Below are 13,909 nucleotides of genomic sequence, written 5' to 3'. Positions count from 1 at the left end.
TCCTTCACACCCTTGCTGCAACTCAAGAAGTTCCCCGACATACCCGTCTCCACTCGAGAGGAAGCACGAGGGTCCCGCACATATCCAGGGGAGCCCCGTTTCGGCCTCCTAGCTCGAGATGAGGGATCCTTTCCCTGTTTCTTAGGGAAAGAATTGCCGGCGTTCCCGTCGCATCTCAAGAGGAGGCGCTCTCCACAGGAAAGGCGAGAGGAACGCCAGGGTCGTGCCACCATTCCAAGAGTCCCCCAGATGTGTCAGTCCATTCCAGAGGAACCTGTTTTCCCTGCACTGCCTTGACGTTCAAGCCGAGGATCGACTCCCACCACGTGTGCACGTGGGACAGCCCTGTGGGAAAGCCTCGTGGGAAAGCCTCGTGGGAAAGACTCGAGGGAAAACCATAGATCCTTTGATCCACGCGGCGGACTGCGTGACACTTCTGCTACCGCTCTGGAGGAAAGCGCAAGTGCATGCCCGCATTCGAGACGAGGAATGACTCCCCTGGGGAGACTCCAGAAGTACCCCAAGATCCATGTCAGCACTGGAGAGGAATCCTCAGGTTCCGGCCCCGACTCCACACAAGGTCTTAGGCCCCGGCATCGACGGGAGAGGAATCCCGAGAGGCCCCCGAGGAACTCGCATGGGGACTGGCCTTTCCTGAGGCCACCAGAGCGGGTCCCTGAGGTCCCCGTCGTAAGTCGAGAGCACCTGCCGCAACTCGAGAAAATCCAGGAGGTTTTGCCCTCCAGGCGAGATGAGGCCCATTTCCGCTGAGGCTTCTCGAGGCTAATCACGTCTAACCACTGGAACTTCCAAAGGGTCCTTCACACCCTTGCTGCAACTCAAGAAGTTCCCCGACATACCCGTCTCCACTCGAGAGGAAGCACGTGGGGTCCCGCACACATCCAGGGGAGCCCCGTTTCCGCCTCCTACCTCGAGATGAGGGATCCTTTCCCTGTTTCGTAGGGAAAGAATTCCTGGCGTTCCCGTCGCATCTCAAGAGGAGGCGCTCTCCACAGGAAAGGGGAGAGGAACTCCAGGGTCGTGCCACCATTGCAAGAGTCCCCCAGATATGTCAGTCCATTCCAGAGGAACCTGTTTTCCCTGCACTGCCTTGACGTTCAAGCCGAGTATCGAGTCCCACCACGTGTGCACGTGGGACAGCCCTGTGGGAAAGCCTCGTGGGAAAGCCTCGTGGGAAAGACTCGAGGGAAAACCATAGATCCTTTGATCCACGCGGAGGACTGCGTGACACTGCTGCTACCGCTCTGGAGGAAAGCGCAAGTGCATGCCCGCATTCGAGACGAGGACTGACTCCCCTGGGGAGACTCCAGAAGTACCCCAAGATCCATGTCAGCACTGGAGAGGAAACCTCAGGTTCCGGCCCCGACTCCACACAAGGTCTTAGGCCCCGGCATCGACGGGAGAGGAATGCCGAGAGGCCCCCGAGGAACTCTCATGGGGACTGGCCTTTCCTGAGGCCACCATAGCGGGTCCCTGAGGTCCCCGTCGTAAGTCCAGAGCACCTGCCGAAACTCGAGAAAATCCAGGAGGTTTTGCCCTCCAGGCGAGATGAGGCCCATTTCCGCTGAGGCTTCTCGAGGCTAATCACGTCTAACAACTGGAACTTCCAAAGGGTCCTTCACACCCTTGCTGCAACTCAAGAAGTTCCCCGACATACCCGTCTCCACTCGAGAGGAAGCACGTGGGGTCTCGTACACATCCAGGGGAGCCCCGTTTCCGCCTCCTAGCTCGAGGTGAGGGATCCTTTCCCTGTTTTGTAGGGAAAGAATTCCCGGCGTTGCCGTCGCATCTCAAGAGGAGGCGCTCTCCACAGGAAAGGCGAGAGGAACTCCAGGGTAGTGGCACCATTCCAAAAACCCCCAGATGTGTCAGTCCATTCCAGAGGAACCTGTTTTCCCTGCACTGCCTTGACGTTCAAGCCGAGGATCCACTCCCACCACGTGTGCACGTGGGACAGCCCTGTGGGAAAGCCTCGTGGGAAAGCCTCGTTGGAAAGACTCGAGGGAAAACCATAGATCCTTTCATCCACGCGGTGGACTGCGTGACACTGCTGCTACCGCTCTGGAGGAAAGCGCAAGTGCATGCCCGCATTCGAGACGAGGACTGACTCCCCTGGGGAGACTCCAGAAGTACCCCAAGATCCATGTCAGCACTGGAGAGGAATCCTCAGGTTCCGGCCCCGACTCCACACAAGGACTTAGGCCCCAGCATCGACGGGAGAGGAATCCCGAGAGGACCCGAGGAACTCGCATGGGGACTGGCGTTCCTGAGGCCACCAGAGCGGGTCTCTGAGGTCCCCGTCGTAAGTCGAGAGTACCTGCCCCAACTCGAGAAAATCCAGGAGGTTTTGCTCTCCAGGCGAGATGAGGCCCATTTCCGCTGAGGCTTCTCGGGGCTAATCACTTCTAACCACTGGAACTTCCAAAGGGTCCTTCACACCCTTGCTGCAACTCAAGAAGTTCCCCGACATACCCGTCTCCACTCGAGAGGAAGCAGGTGGGGTCCCGCACACATCCAGGGGAGCCCCGTTTCCGCCTCCTAGCTCGAGATGAGGGATCCTTTCCCTGTTTCGTAGGGAAAGAATTCCCGGCGTTCCCGGCGCATCTCAAGAGGAGGCGCTCTCCACAGGAAAGGCGAGAGGAACTCCAGGGTCGTGCCACCATTCCAAGAGTCCCCCAGATGTGTCAGTCCATTCCAGAGGAACCTGTTTTCCCTGCACTGCCTTCACGTTCAAGCCGAGGATCCACTCCCACCACGTGTGCACGTGGGACAGCCCTGTGGGAAAGCCTCGTGGGAAAGCCTCGTGGGAAAGACTCGAGGGAAAACCATAGATCCTTTGATCCACGCGGCGGACTGCGTGACACTGCTGCTACCGCTCTGGAGGAAAGCGCAAGTGCATGCCCGCATTCGAGACGAGGACTGACTCCCCTGGGGAGACTCCAGAAGTACCCCAAGATCCATGTCAGCACTGGAGAGGAATCCTCAGGTTCCGGCCCCGACTCCACACAAGGTCTTAGGCCCCGGCATCGACGGGAGAGGAATCCCGAGAGGCCCCCGAGGAACTCGCATGGGGACTGGCCTTTCCTGAGGCCACCAGAGCGGGTCCCTGAGGTCCCCGTCGTAAGTCGAGAGCACCTGCCGCAACTCGAGAAAATCCAGGAGGTTTTGCCCTCCAGGCGAGATGAGGCCCATTTCCGCTGAGGCTTCTCGAGGCTAATCACGTCTAACCACTGGAACTTCCAAAGGGTCCTTCACACCCTTGCTGCAACTCAAGAAGTTCCCCGACATACCCGTCTCCACTCGAGAGGAAGCACGTGGGGTCCCGCACACATCCAGGGGAGCCCCGTTTCCGCCTCCTAGCTCGAGATGAGGGATCCTTTCCCTGTTTCGTAGGGAAAGAATTCCCGGCGTTCCCGTCGCATCTCAAGAGGAGGCGCTCTCCACAGGAAAGGCGAGAGGAACTCCAGGGTCGTGCCACCATTCCAAGAGTCCCCCAGATGTGTCAGTCCATTCCAGAGGAACCTGTTTTCCCTGCACTGCCTTGACGTTCAAGCCAAGGATCCACTCTCACCACGTGTGCACGTGGGACAGCCCTGTGGGAAAGCCTCGTGGGAAAGCCTCGTGGGAAAGACTCGAGGGAAAACCATAGATCCTTTGATCCACGCGGCTGACTGCGTGACACTGCAGCTACCGCTCTGGAGGAAAGCGCAAGTGCATGCCCGCATTCGAGACGAGGACTGACTCCCCTGGGGAGACTCCAGAAGTACCCCAAGATCCATGTCAGCACTGGAGAGGAATCCTCAGGTTCCGGCCCCGACTCCACACAAGGTCTTAGGCCCCAGCATCGACGGGAGAGGAATCCCGAGAGGCCCCCGAGGAACTCGCATGGGGACTGGCCTTTCCTGAGGCCACCAGAGCGGGTCCCTGAGGTCCCTGTCGTAAGTCGAGAGCACCTGCCGCAACTCGAGAAAATCCAGGAGGTTTTGCCCTCCAGGCGAGATGAGGCCCATTTCCGCTGAGGCTTCTCGAGGCCAATCACGTCTAACCACTGGAACTTCCAAAGGGTCCTTCACACCCTTGCTGCAACTCAAGAAGTTCCCCGACATACCCGTCTCCACTCGAGAGGAAGCACGTGGGGTCCCACACACATCCAGGGGAGCCCCGTTTCCGCCTCCTAGCTCGAGATGAGGGATCCTTTCCCTGTTTCGTAGGGAAAGAATTCCTGGCGTTCCCGTCGCATCTCAAGAGGAGGCGCTCTCCACAGGAAAGGGGAGAGGAACTCCAGGGTCGTGCCACCATTGCAAGAGTCCCCCAGATGTGTCAGTCCATTCCAGAGGAACCTGTTTTCCCTGCACTGCCTTGACGTTCAAGCCGAGGATCGAGTCCCACCACGTGTGCACGTGGGACAGCCCTGTGGGAAAGCCTCGTGGAAAAGCCTCGTGGGAAAGACTCGAGGGAAAACCATAGATCCTTTGATCCACGCGGAGGACTGCGTGACACTGCTGCTACCGCTCTGGAGGAAAGCGCAAGTGCATGCCCGCATTCGAAACGAGGACTGACTCCCCTGGGGAGACTCCAGAAGTACCCCAAGATCCATGTCAGCACTGGAGAGGAAACCTCAGGTTCCGGCCCCGACTCCACACAAGGTCTTAGGCCCCGGCATCGAGCGGGAGAGGAATGCCGAGAGGCCCCCGAGGAACTCTCATGGGGACTGGCCTTTCCTGAGGCCACCATAGCGGGTCCCTGAGGTCCCCGTCGTAAGTCCAGAGCACCTGCCGAAACTCGAGAAAATCCAGGAGGTTTTGCCCTCCAGGCGAGATGAGGCCCATTTCCGCTGAGGCTTCTCGAGGCTAATCACGTCTAACAACTGGAACTTCCAAAGGGTCCTTCACACCCTTGCTGCAACTCAAGAAGTTCCCCGACATACCCGTCTCCACTCGAGAGGAAGCACGTGGGGTCTCGTACACATCCAGGGGAGCCCCGTTTCCGCCTCCTAGCTCGAGGTGAGGGATCCTTTCCCTGTTTTGTAGGGAAAGAATTCCCGGCGTTCCCGTCGCATCTCAAGAGGAGGCGCTCTCCACAGGAAAGGCGAGAGGAACTCCAGGGTAGTGGCACCATTCCAAAAACCCCCAGATGTGTCAGTCCATTCCAGAGGAACCTGTTTTCCCTGCACTGCCTTGACGTTCAAGCCGAGGATCCACTCCCACCACGTGTGCACGTGGGACAGCCCTGTGGGAAAGCCTCGTGGGAAAGCCTCGTGGGAAAGACTCGAGGGAAAACCATAGATCCTTTCATCCGCGCGGTGGACTGCGTGACACTGCTGCTACCGCTCTGGAGGAAAGCGCAAGTGCATGCCCGCATTCGAGACGAGGACTGACTCCCCTGGGGAGACTCCAGAAGTACCCCAAGATCCATGTCAGCACTGGAGAGGAATCCTCAGGTTCCGGCCCCGACTCCACACAAGGACTTAGGCCCCAGCATCGACGGGAGAGGAATCCCGAGAGGACCCGAGGAACTCGCATGGGGACTGGCGTTCCTGAGGCCACCAGAGCGGGTCTCTGAGGTCCCCGTCGTAAGTCGAGAGTACCTGCCCCAACTCGAGAAAATCCAGGAGGTTTTGCTCTCCAGGCGAGATGAGGCCCATTTCCGCTGAGGCTTCTCGGGGCTAATCACTTCTAACCACTGGAACTTCCAAAGGGTCCTTCACACCCTTGCTGCAACTCAAGAAGTTCCCCGACATACCCGTCTCCACTCGAGAGGAAGCAGGTGGGGTCCCGCACACATCCAGGGGAGCCCCGTTTCCGCCTCCTAGCTCGAGATGAGGGATCCTTTCCCTGTTTCGTACGGAAAGAATTCCCGGTGTTCCCGTCGCATCTCAAGAGGAGGCGCTCTCCACAGGAAAGGCGAGAGGAACTCCAGGGTCGTGCCACCATTCCAAGAGTCCCCCAGATGTGTCAGTCCATTCCAGAGGAACATGTTTTCCCTGCACTGCCTTGACGTTCAAGCCGAGGATCCACTCCCACCACGTGTGCACGTGGGACATCCCTGTGGGAAAGCCTCGTGGGAAAACCTCGTGGGAAAGACACGAGGGAAAACAATAGATCCTTTGATCCACGCGGCGGACTGGGTGACACTGCTGCTACCGCTCTGGAGGAAAGCGCAAGTGCATGCCCGCATTCGAGACGAGGACTGACTCCCCTGTGGAGACTCCAGAAGTACCCCAAGATCCATGTCAGCACTGGAGAGGAATCCTCAGGTTCCGGCCCCGACTCCACACAAGGTCTTAGGCCCCGGCATGGACGGGAGAGGAATCCCGAGAGGCCCCCGAGGAACTCGCATGGGGACTGGCCTTTCCTGAGGCCAACAGAGCAGGTCCCTGAGGTCCCCATCGTAAGTCGAGAGCACCTGCCCCAACTCGAGAAAATCCAGGAGGTTTTGCCCTCCAGGCGAGATGAGGCCCATTTCCGCTGAGGCTTCTCGAGGCTAATCATGTCTAACCACTGGAAATTCCAAAGGGTCCTTCACACCCTTGCTGCAACTCAAGAAGTTGCCCTACATACCCGTCTCCACTCGAGAGGAAGCACGAGGGTCCCGCACACATCCAGGGGAGCCCCGTTTCCGCCTCCTAGCTCGAGATGAGGGATCCTTTCCCTGTTTCGTAGGGAAAGAATTCCCGGCGTTCCCGGCGCATCTCAAGAGGAGGCGCTCTCCACAGGAAAGGCGAGAGGACTCCAGCGTCGTGCCACCATTCAAAGAGTCCCCCAGATATGTCAGTCCATTCCAGAGGACATGTTTTCCCTGCACTGCCTTGACGTTCAAGCCGAGGATCGACTCCCACCACGTGTGCACGTGGGACAGCCCTGTGGGAAAGCCTCGTGGGAAAGCCTCGTGGGAAAGACTCGAGGGAAAACCATAGATCCTTTGATGCACGCGGCGGACTGCGTGACACTGCTGCTACCGCTCTGGAGGAAAGCGCAAGTGCATGGCCGCATTCGAGACGAGGACTGACTCCCCTGGGGAGACTCCAGAAGTACCCCAAGATCCATGTCAGCACTGGAGAGGAATCCTCAGGTTCCGGCCCCGACTCCACACAAGGTCTTCGGCCCCGGCATCGACGGGAGAGGAATCCCGAGAGGCCCCCGAGGAACTCGCATGGGGACTGCCTTTCCTGAGGCCACCAGAGCGGGTCCCTGAGGTCCCCGTCGTAAGTCGAGAGCACCTGCCGCAACTCGAGAAAATCCAGGAGGTTTTGCCCTCCAGGCGAGATGAGGCCCATTTCCGCTGAGGCTTCTCGAGGCTAATCACGTCTAACCACTGGAACTTCCAAAGGGTTCTTCACACCCTTGCTGCAACTCAAGAAGTTCCCCGACATACCCGTCTCCACTCGAGAGGAAGCACGTGGGGTCCCGCACACATCCAGGGGAGCCCCATTTCCGCCTCCTAGCTCGAGATGAGGGATCCTTTCCCTGTTTCGTAGGGAAAGAATTCCCGGCGTTCCCGTCGCATCTCAAGAGGAGGCGCTCTCCACAGGAAAGGCGAGAGGAACTCCAGGGTCGTGCCACCATTCCAAGAGTCCCCCAGATGTGTCAGTCCATTCCAGAGGAACCTGTTTTCCCTGCACTGCCTTGACGTTCAAGCCAAGGATCCACTCTCACCACGTGTGCACGTGGGACAGCCCTGTGGGAAAGCCTCGTGGGAAAGCCTCGTGGGAAAGACTCGAGGGAAAACCATAGATCCTTTGATCCACGCGGCTGACTGCGTGACACTGCAGCTACCGCTCTGGAGGAAAGCGCAAGTGCATGCCCGCATTCGAGACGAGGACTGACTCCCCTGGGGAGACTCCAGAAGTACCCCAAGATCCATGTCAGCACTGGAGAGGAATCCTCAGGTTCCGGCCCCGACTCCACACAAGGTCTTAGGCCCCAGCATCGACGGGAGAGGAATCCCGAGAGGCCCCCGAGGAACTCGCATGGGGACTGGCCTTTCCTGAGGCCACCAGAGCGGGTCCCTGAGGTCCCTGTCGTAAGTCGAGAGTACCTGCCGCAACTCGAGAAAATCCAGGAGGTTTTGCCCTCCAGGCGAGATGAGGCCCATTTCCGCTGAGGCTTCTCGAGGCCAATCACGTCTAACCACTGGAACTTCCAAAGGGTCCTTCACACCCTTGCTGCAACTCAAGAAGTTCCCCGACATACCCGTCTCCACTCGAGAGGAAGCACGTGGGGTCCCACACACATCCAGGGGAGCCCCGTTTCCGCCTCCTAGCTCGAGATGAGGGATCCTTTCCCTGTTTCGTAGGGAAAGAATTCCTGGCGTTCCCGTCGCATCTCAAGAGGAGGCGCTCTCCACAGGAAAGGGGAGAGGAACTCCAGGGTCGTGCCACCATTGCAAGAGTCCCCCAGATGTGTCAGTCCATTCCAGAGGAACCTGTTTGCCCTGCACTGCCTTGACGTTCAAGCCGAGGATCGAGTCCCACCACGTGTGCACGTGGGACAGCCCTGTGGGAAAGCCTCGTGGAAAAGCCTCGTGGGAAAGACTCGAGGGAAAACCATAGATCCTTTGATCCACGCGGAGGACTGCGTGACACTGCTGCTACCGCTCTGGAGGAAAGCGCAAGTGCATGCCCGCATTCGAAACGAGGACTGACTCCCCTGGGGAGACTCCAGAAGTACCCCAAGATCCATGTCAGCACTGGAGAGGAAACCTCAGGTTCCGGCCCCGACTCCACACAAGGTCTTAGGCCCCGGCATCGACGGGAGAGGAATGCCGAGAGGCCCCCGAGGAACTCTCATGGGGACTGGCCTTTCCTGAGGCCACCATAGCGGGTCCCTGAGGTCCCCGTCGTAAGTCCAGAGCACCTGCCGAAACTCGAGAAAATCCAGGAGGTTTTGCCCTCCAGGCGAGATGAGGCCCATTTCCGCTGAGGCTTCTCGAGGCTAATCACGTCTAACAACTGGAACTTCCAAAGGGTCCTTCACACCCTTGCTGCAACTCAAGAAGTTCCCCGACATACCCGTCTCCACTCGAGAGGAAGCACGTGGGGTCTCGTACACATCCAGGGGAGCCCCGTTTCCGCCTCCTAGCTCGAGGTGAGGGATCCTTTCCCTGTTTTGTAGGGAAAGAATTCCCGGCGTTCCCGTCGCATCTCAAGAGGAGGCGCTCTCCACAGGAAAGGCGAGAGGAACTCCAGGGTAGTGGCACCATTCCAAAAACCCCCAGATGTGTCAGTCCATTCCAGAGGAACCTGTTTTCCCTGCACTGCCTTGACGTTCAAGCCGAGGATCCACTCCCACCACGTGTGCACGTGGGACAGCCCTGTGGGAAAGCCTCGTGGGAAAGCCTCGTGGGAAAGACTCGAGGGAAAACCATAGATCCTTTCATCCGCGCGGTGGACTGCGTGACACTGCTGCTACCGCTCTGGAGGAAAGCGCAAGTGCATGCCCGCATTCGAGACGAGGACTGACTCCCCTGGGGAGACTCCAGAAGTACCCCAAGATCCATGTCAGCACTGGAGAGGAATCCTCAGGTTCCGGCCCCGACTCCACACAAGGACTTAGGCCCCAGCATCGACGGGAGAGGAATCCCGAGAGGACCCGAGGAACTCGCATGGGGACTGGCGTTCCTGAGGCCACCAGAGCGGGTCTCTGAGGTCCCCGTCGTAAGTCGAGAGTACCTGCCCCAACTCGAGAAAATCCAGGAGGTTTTGCTCTCCAGGCGAGATGAGGCCCATTTCCGCTGAGGCTTCTCGGGGCTAATCACTTCTAACCACTGGAACTTCCAAAGGGTCCTTCACACCCTTGCTGCAACTCAAGAAGTTCCCCGACATACCCGTCTCCACTCGAGAGGAAGCAGGTGGGGTCCCGCACACATCCAGGGGAGCCCCGTTTCCGCCTCCTAGCTCGAGATGAGGGATCCTTTCCCTGTTTCGTACGGAAAGAATTCCCGGTGTTCCCGTCGCATCTCAAGAGGAGGCGCTCTCCACAGGAAAGGCGAGAGGAACTCCAGGGTCGTGCCACCATTCCAAGAGTCCCCCAGATGTGTCAATCCATTCCAGAGGAACCTGTTTTCCCTGCACTGCCTTCACGTTCAAGCCGAGGATCCACTCCCACCACGTGTGCACGTGGGACAGCCCTGTGGGAAAGCCTCGTGGGAAAGCCTCGTGGGAAAGACTCGAGGGAAAACCATAGATCCTTTGATCCACGCGGCGGACTGCGTGACACTGCTGCTACCGCTCTGGAGGAAAGCGCAAGTGCATGCCCGCATTCGAGACGAGGACTGACTCCCCTGGGGAGACTCCAGAAGTACCCCAAGATCCATGTCAGCACTGGAGAGGAATCCTCAGGTTCCGGCCCCGACTCCACACAAGGTCTTAGGCCCCGGCATTGACGGGAGTGGAATGCCGAGAGGCCCCCGAGGAACTCGCATGGGGACTGGCCTTTCCTGAGGCCACCAGAGCGGGTCCCTGAGGTCCCCATCGTAAGTCGAGAGCACCTGCCGCAACTCGAGAAAATCCAGGAGGTTTTGCCCTCCAGGCGAGATGAGGCCCATTTCCACTGAGGCTTCTCGAGGCTAATCACATCTAACCACTTGAACTTCCAAAGGGTCCTTCACACCCTTGCTGCAACTGAAGCAGTTCTGCAACATACCCGTCTCCACTCGAGAGGAAGCACGTGGGGTCCCGCACACATCCAGGGGAGCCCCGTTTCCGCCTCCTAGCTCGAGATGAGGGATCCTTTCCCTGTTTCGTAGGGAAAGAATTCCCGGCGTTCCCGTCGCATCTCAAGAGGAGGCGCTCTCCACAGGAAAGGCGAGAGGAACTCCAGGGTCGTGCCACCATTCCAAGAGTCCCCCAGATGTGTCAGTCCATTGCAGAGGAACCTGTTTTCCCTGCACTGCCTTGACGTTCAAGCCGAGGATCCACTCCCACCACGTGTGCACGTGGGACAGCCCTGTGGGAAAGCCTCGTGGGAAAGCCTCGTGGGAAAGACTCGAGGGAAAACCATAGATCCTTTGATCCACGCGGCGGACTGCGTGACACTGCTGCTACCGCTCTGGAGGAAAGCGCAAGTGCATGCCCGCATTCGAGACGAGGACTGTCTCCCCTGGGGAGACTCCAGAAGTACCCCAAGATCCATGTCAGCACTGGAGAGGAATCCTCAGGTTCCGGCCCCGACTCCACACAAGGTCTTAGGCCCCGGCATCGACGGGAGAGGAATCCCGAGAGGCCCCCGAGGAACTCGCATGGGGACTGGCCTTTCCTGAGGCCACCAGAGCGGGTCCCTGAGGTCCCTGTCGTAAGTCGAGAGCACCTGCCGCAACTCGAGAAAATCCAGGAGGTTTTGCCCTCCAGGCGAGATGAGGCCCATTTCCGCTGAGGCTTCTCGAGGCTAATCACGTCTAACCACTGGAACTTCCAAAGGGTCCTTCACACCCTTGCTGCAACTCAAGAAGTTCCCCGACATACCCGTCTCCACTCGAGAGGAAGCACGTGGGGTCCCGCACACATCCAGGGGAGCCCCGTTTCCGCCTCCTAGCTCGAGATGAGGGATCCTTTCCCAGTTTCGTAGGGAAAGAATTCCCGGCGTTCCCGTCGCATCTCAAGAGGAGGCGCTCTCCACAGGAAAGGCGAGAGGAACTCCAGGGTCGTGCCACCATTCCAAGAGTCCCCCAGATGTGTCAGTCCATTCCAGAGGAACCTGTTTTCCCTGCACTGCCTTGACGTTCAAGCCAAGGATCCACTCTCACCACGTGTGCACGTGGGACAGCCCTGTGGGAAAGCCTCGTGGGAAAGCCTCGTGGGAAAGACTCGAGGGAAAACCATAGATCCTTTGATCCACGCGGCTGACTGCGTGACACTGCAGCTACCTCTCTGGAGGAAAGCGCAAGTGCATGCCCGCATTCGAGACGAGGACTGACTCCCCTGGGGAGACTCCAGAAGTACCCCAAGATCCATGTCAGCACTGGAGAGGAATCCTCAGGTTCCGGCCCCGACTCCACACAAGGTCTTAGGCCCCAGCATCGACGGGAGAGGAATCCCGAGAGGCCCCCGAGGAACTCGCATGGGGACTGGCCTTTCCTGAGGCCACCAGAGCGGGTCCCTGAGGTCCCTGTCGTAAGTCGAGAGCACCTGCCGCAACTCGAGAAAATCCAGGAGGTTTTGCCCTCCAGGTGAGATGAGGCCCATTTCCGCTGAGGCTTCTCGAGGCCAATCACGTCTAACCACTGGAACTTCCAAAGGGTCCTTCACACCCTTGCTGCAACTCAAGAAGTTCCCCGACATACCCGTCTCCACTCGAGAGGAAGCACGTGGGGTCCCGCACACATCCAGGGGAGCCCCGTTTCCGCCTCCTAGCTCGAGATGAGGGATCCTTTCCCTGTTTCGTAGGGAAAGAATTCCCGGCGTTCCCGACGCATCTCAAGAGGAGGCGCTCTCCACAGGAAAGGCGAGAGGAACTCCAGGGTCGTGCCACCATTCCAAGAGTCCCCCAGATGTGTCAGTCCATTCCAGAGGAACCTGTTTTCCCTGCACTGCCTTGACGTTCAAGCCGAGGATCGACTCCCACCACGTGTGCACGTGGGACAGCCCTGTGGGAAAGCCTCGTGGGAAAGCCTCGTGGGAAAGACTCGAGGGAAAACCATAGATCCTTTGATCCACGCGGCTGACTGCGTGACACTGCTGCTACCGCTCTGGAGGAAAGCGCAAGTGCATGCCCGCATTCGAGACGAGGACTGACTCCCCTGGGGAGACTCCAGAAGTACCCCAAGATCCATGTCAGCACTGGAGAGGAATCCTCAGGTTCCGGCCCCGACTCCACACAAGGTCTTAGGCCCCGGCATGGACGGGAGAGGAATCCCGAGAGGCCCCCAAGGAACTCGCATGGGGACTGGCCTTTCCTGAGGCCACCAGAGCGGGTCCCTGAGGTCCCCGTCGTAAGTCGAGAGCACCTACCGCAACTCGAGAAAATCCAGGAGGTTTTGCCCTCCAGGCGAGATGAGGCCCATTTCCGCTGAGGCTTCTCGAGGCTAATCACGTCTAACCACTGGAACTTCCAAAGGGTCCTTCACACCCTTGCTGCAACTCAAGAAGTTCCCCGACATACCCGTCTCCACTCGAGAGGAAGCACGTGGGGTCCAGCACACATCCAGGGGAACCCCGTTTCCGCCTCCTAGCTCGAGATGAGGGATCCTTTCCCTTTTTCTTAGGGAAAGAATTCCCGGCGTTCCCGTCGCATCTCAAGAGGAGGCGCTCTCCACAGGAGAGGCGAGAGGAACTCCAGGGTCGTGCCACCATTCCAAGAGACGCCCAGATGTGTCAGTCCATTGCAGAGGAACCTGTTTTCCCTGCACTGCCTTGACGTTCAAGCCGAGGATCGACTCCCACCAAGTGTGCACGTGGGACAGCCCTGTGGGAAAGCCTCGGGGGAAAGCCTCGTGGGAAAGACTCGAGGGAAAACCATAGATCCTTTGATGCACGCGGCGGACTGCGTGACACTGCTGCTACCGCTCTGGAGGAAAGCGCAAGTGCATGCCCGCATTCGAGACGAGGACTGACTCCCCTGGGGAGACTCCAGAAGTACCCCAAGATCCATGTCAGCACTGGAGAGGAATCCTCAGGTTCCGGCCCCGACTCCACACAAGGACTTAGGCCCCAGCATCGACGGGAGAGGAATCCCGAGAGGACCCGAGGAACTCGCATGGGGACTGGCCTTTCCTGAGGCCACCAGAGCGGGTCTCTGAGGTCCGCGTCGTAAGTCGAGAGTACCTGCCGCAACTCGAGAAAATCCAGGAGGTTTTGCTCTCCAGGCGAGATGAGGCCCATTTCCGCTGAGGCTTCTCGGGGCTAATCACTTCTAACCACTGGAACTTCCAAAGGGTCCTTCACACCCTTGCT

Source organism: Ovis canadensis, chromosome 7, assembly GCF_042477335.2.
Source record: "Ovis canadensis isolate MfBH-ARS-UI-01 breed Bighorn chromosome 7, ARS-UI_OviCan_v2, whole genome shotgun sequence".
NCBI lineage: Eukaryota > Metazoa > Chordata > Mammalia > Artiodactyla > Bovidae > Ovis > Ovis canadensis.
The sequence above is the reverse complement of the archived record's forward strand: the minus strand, read 5'-3'. Positions refer to the sequence as shown.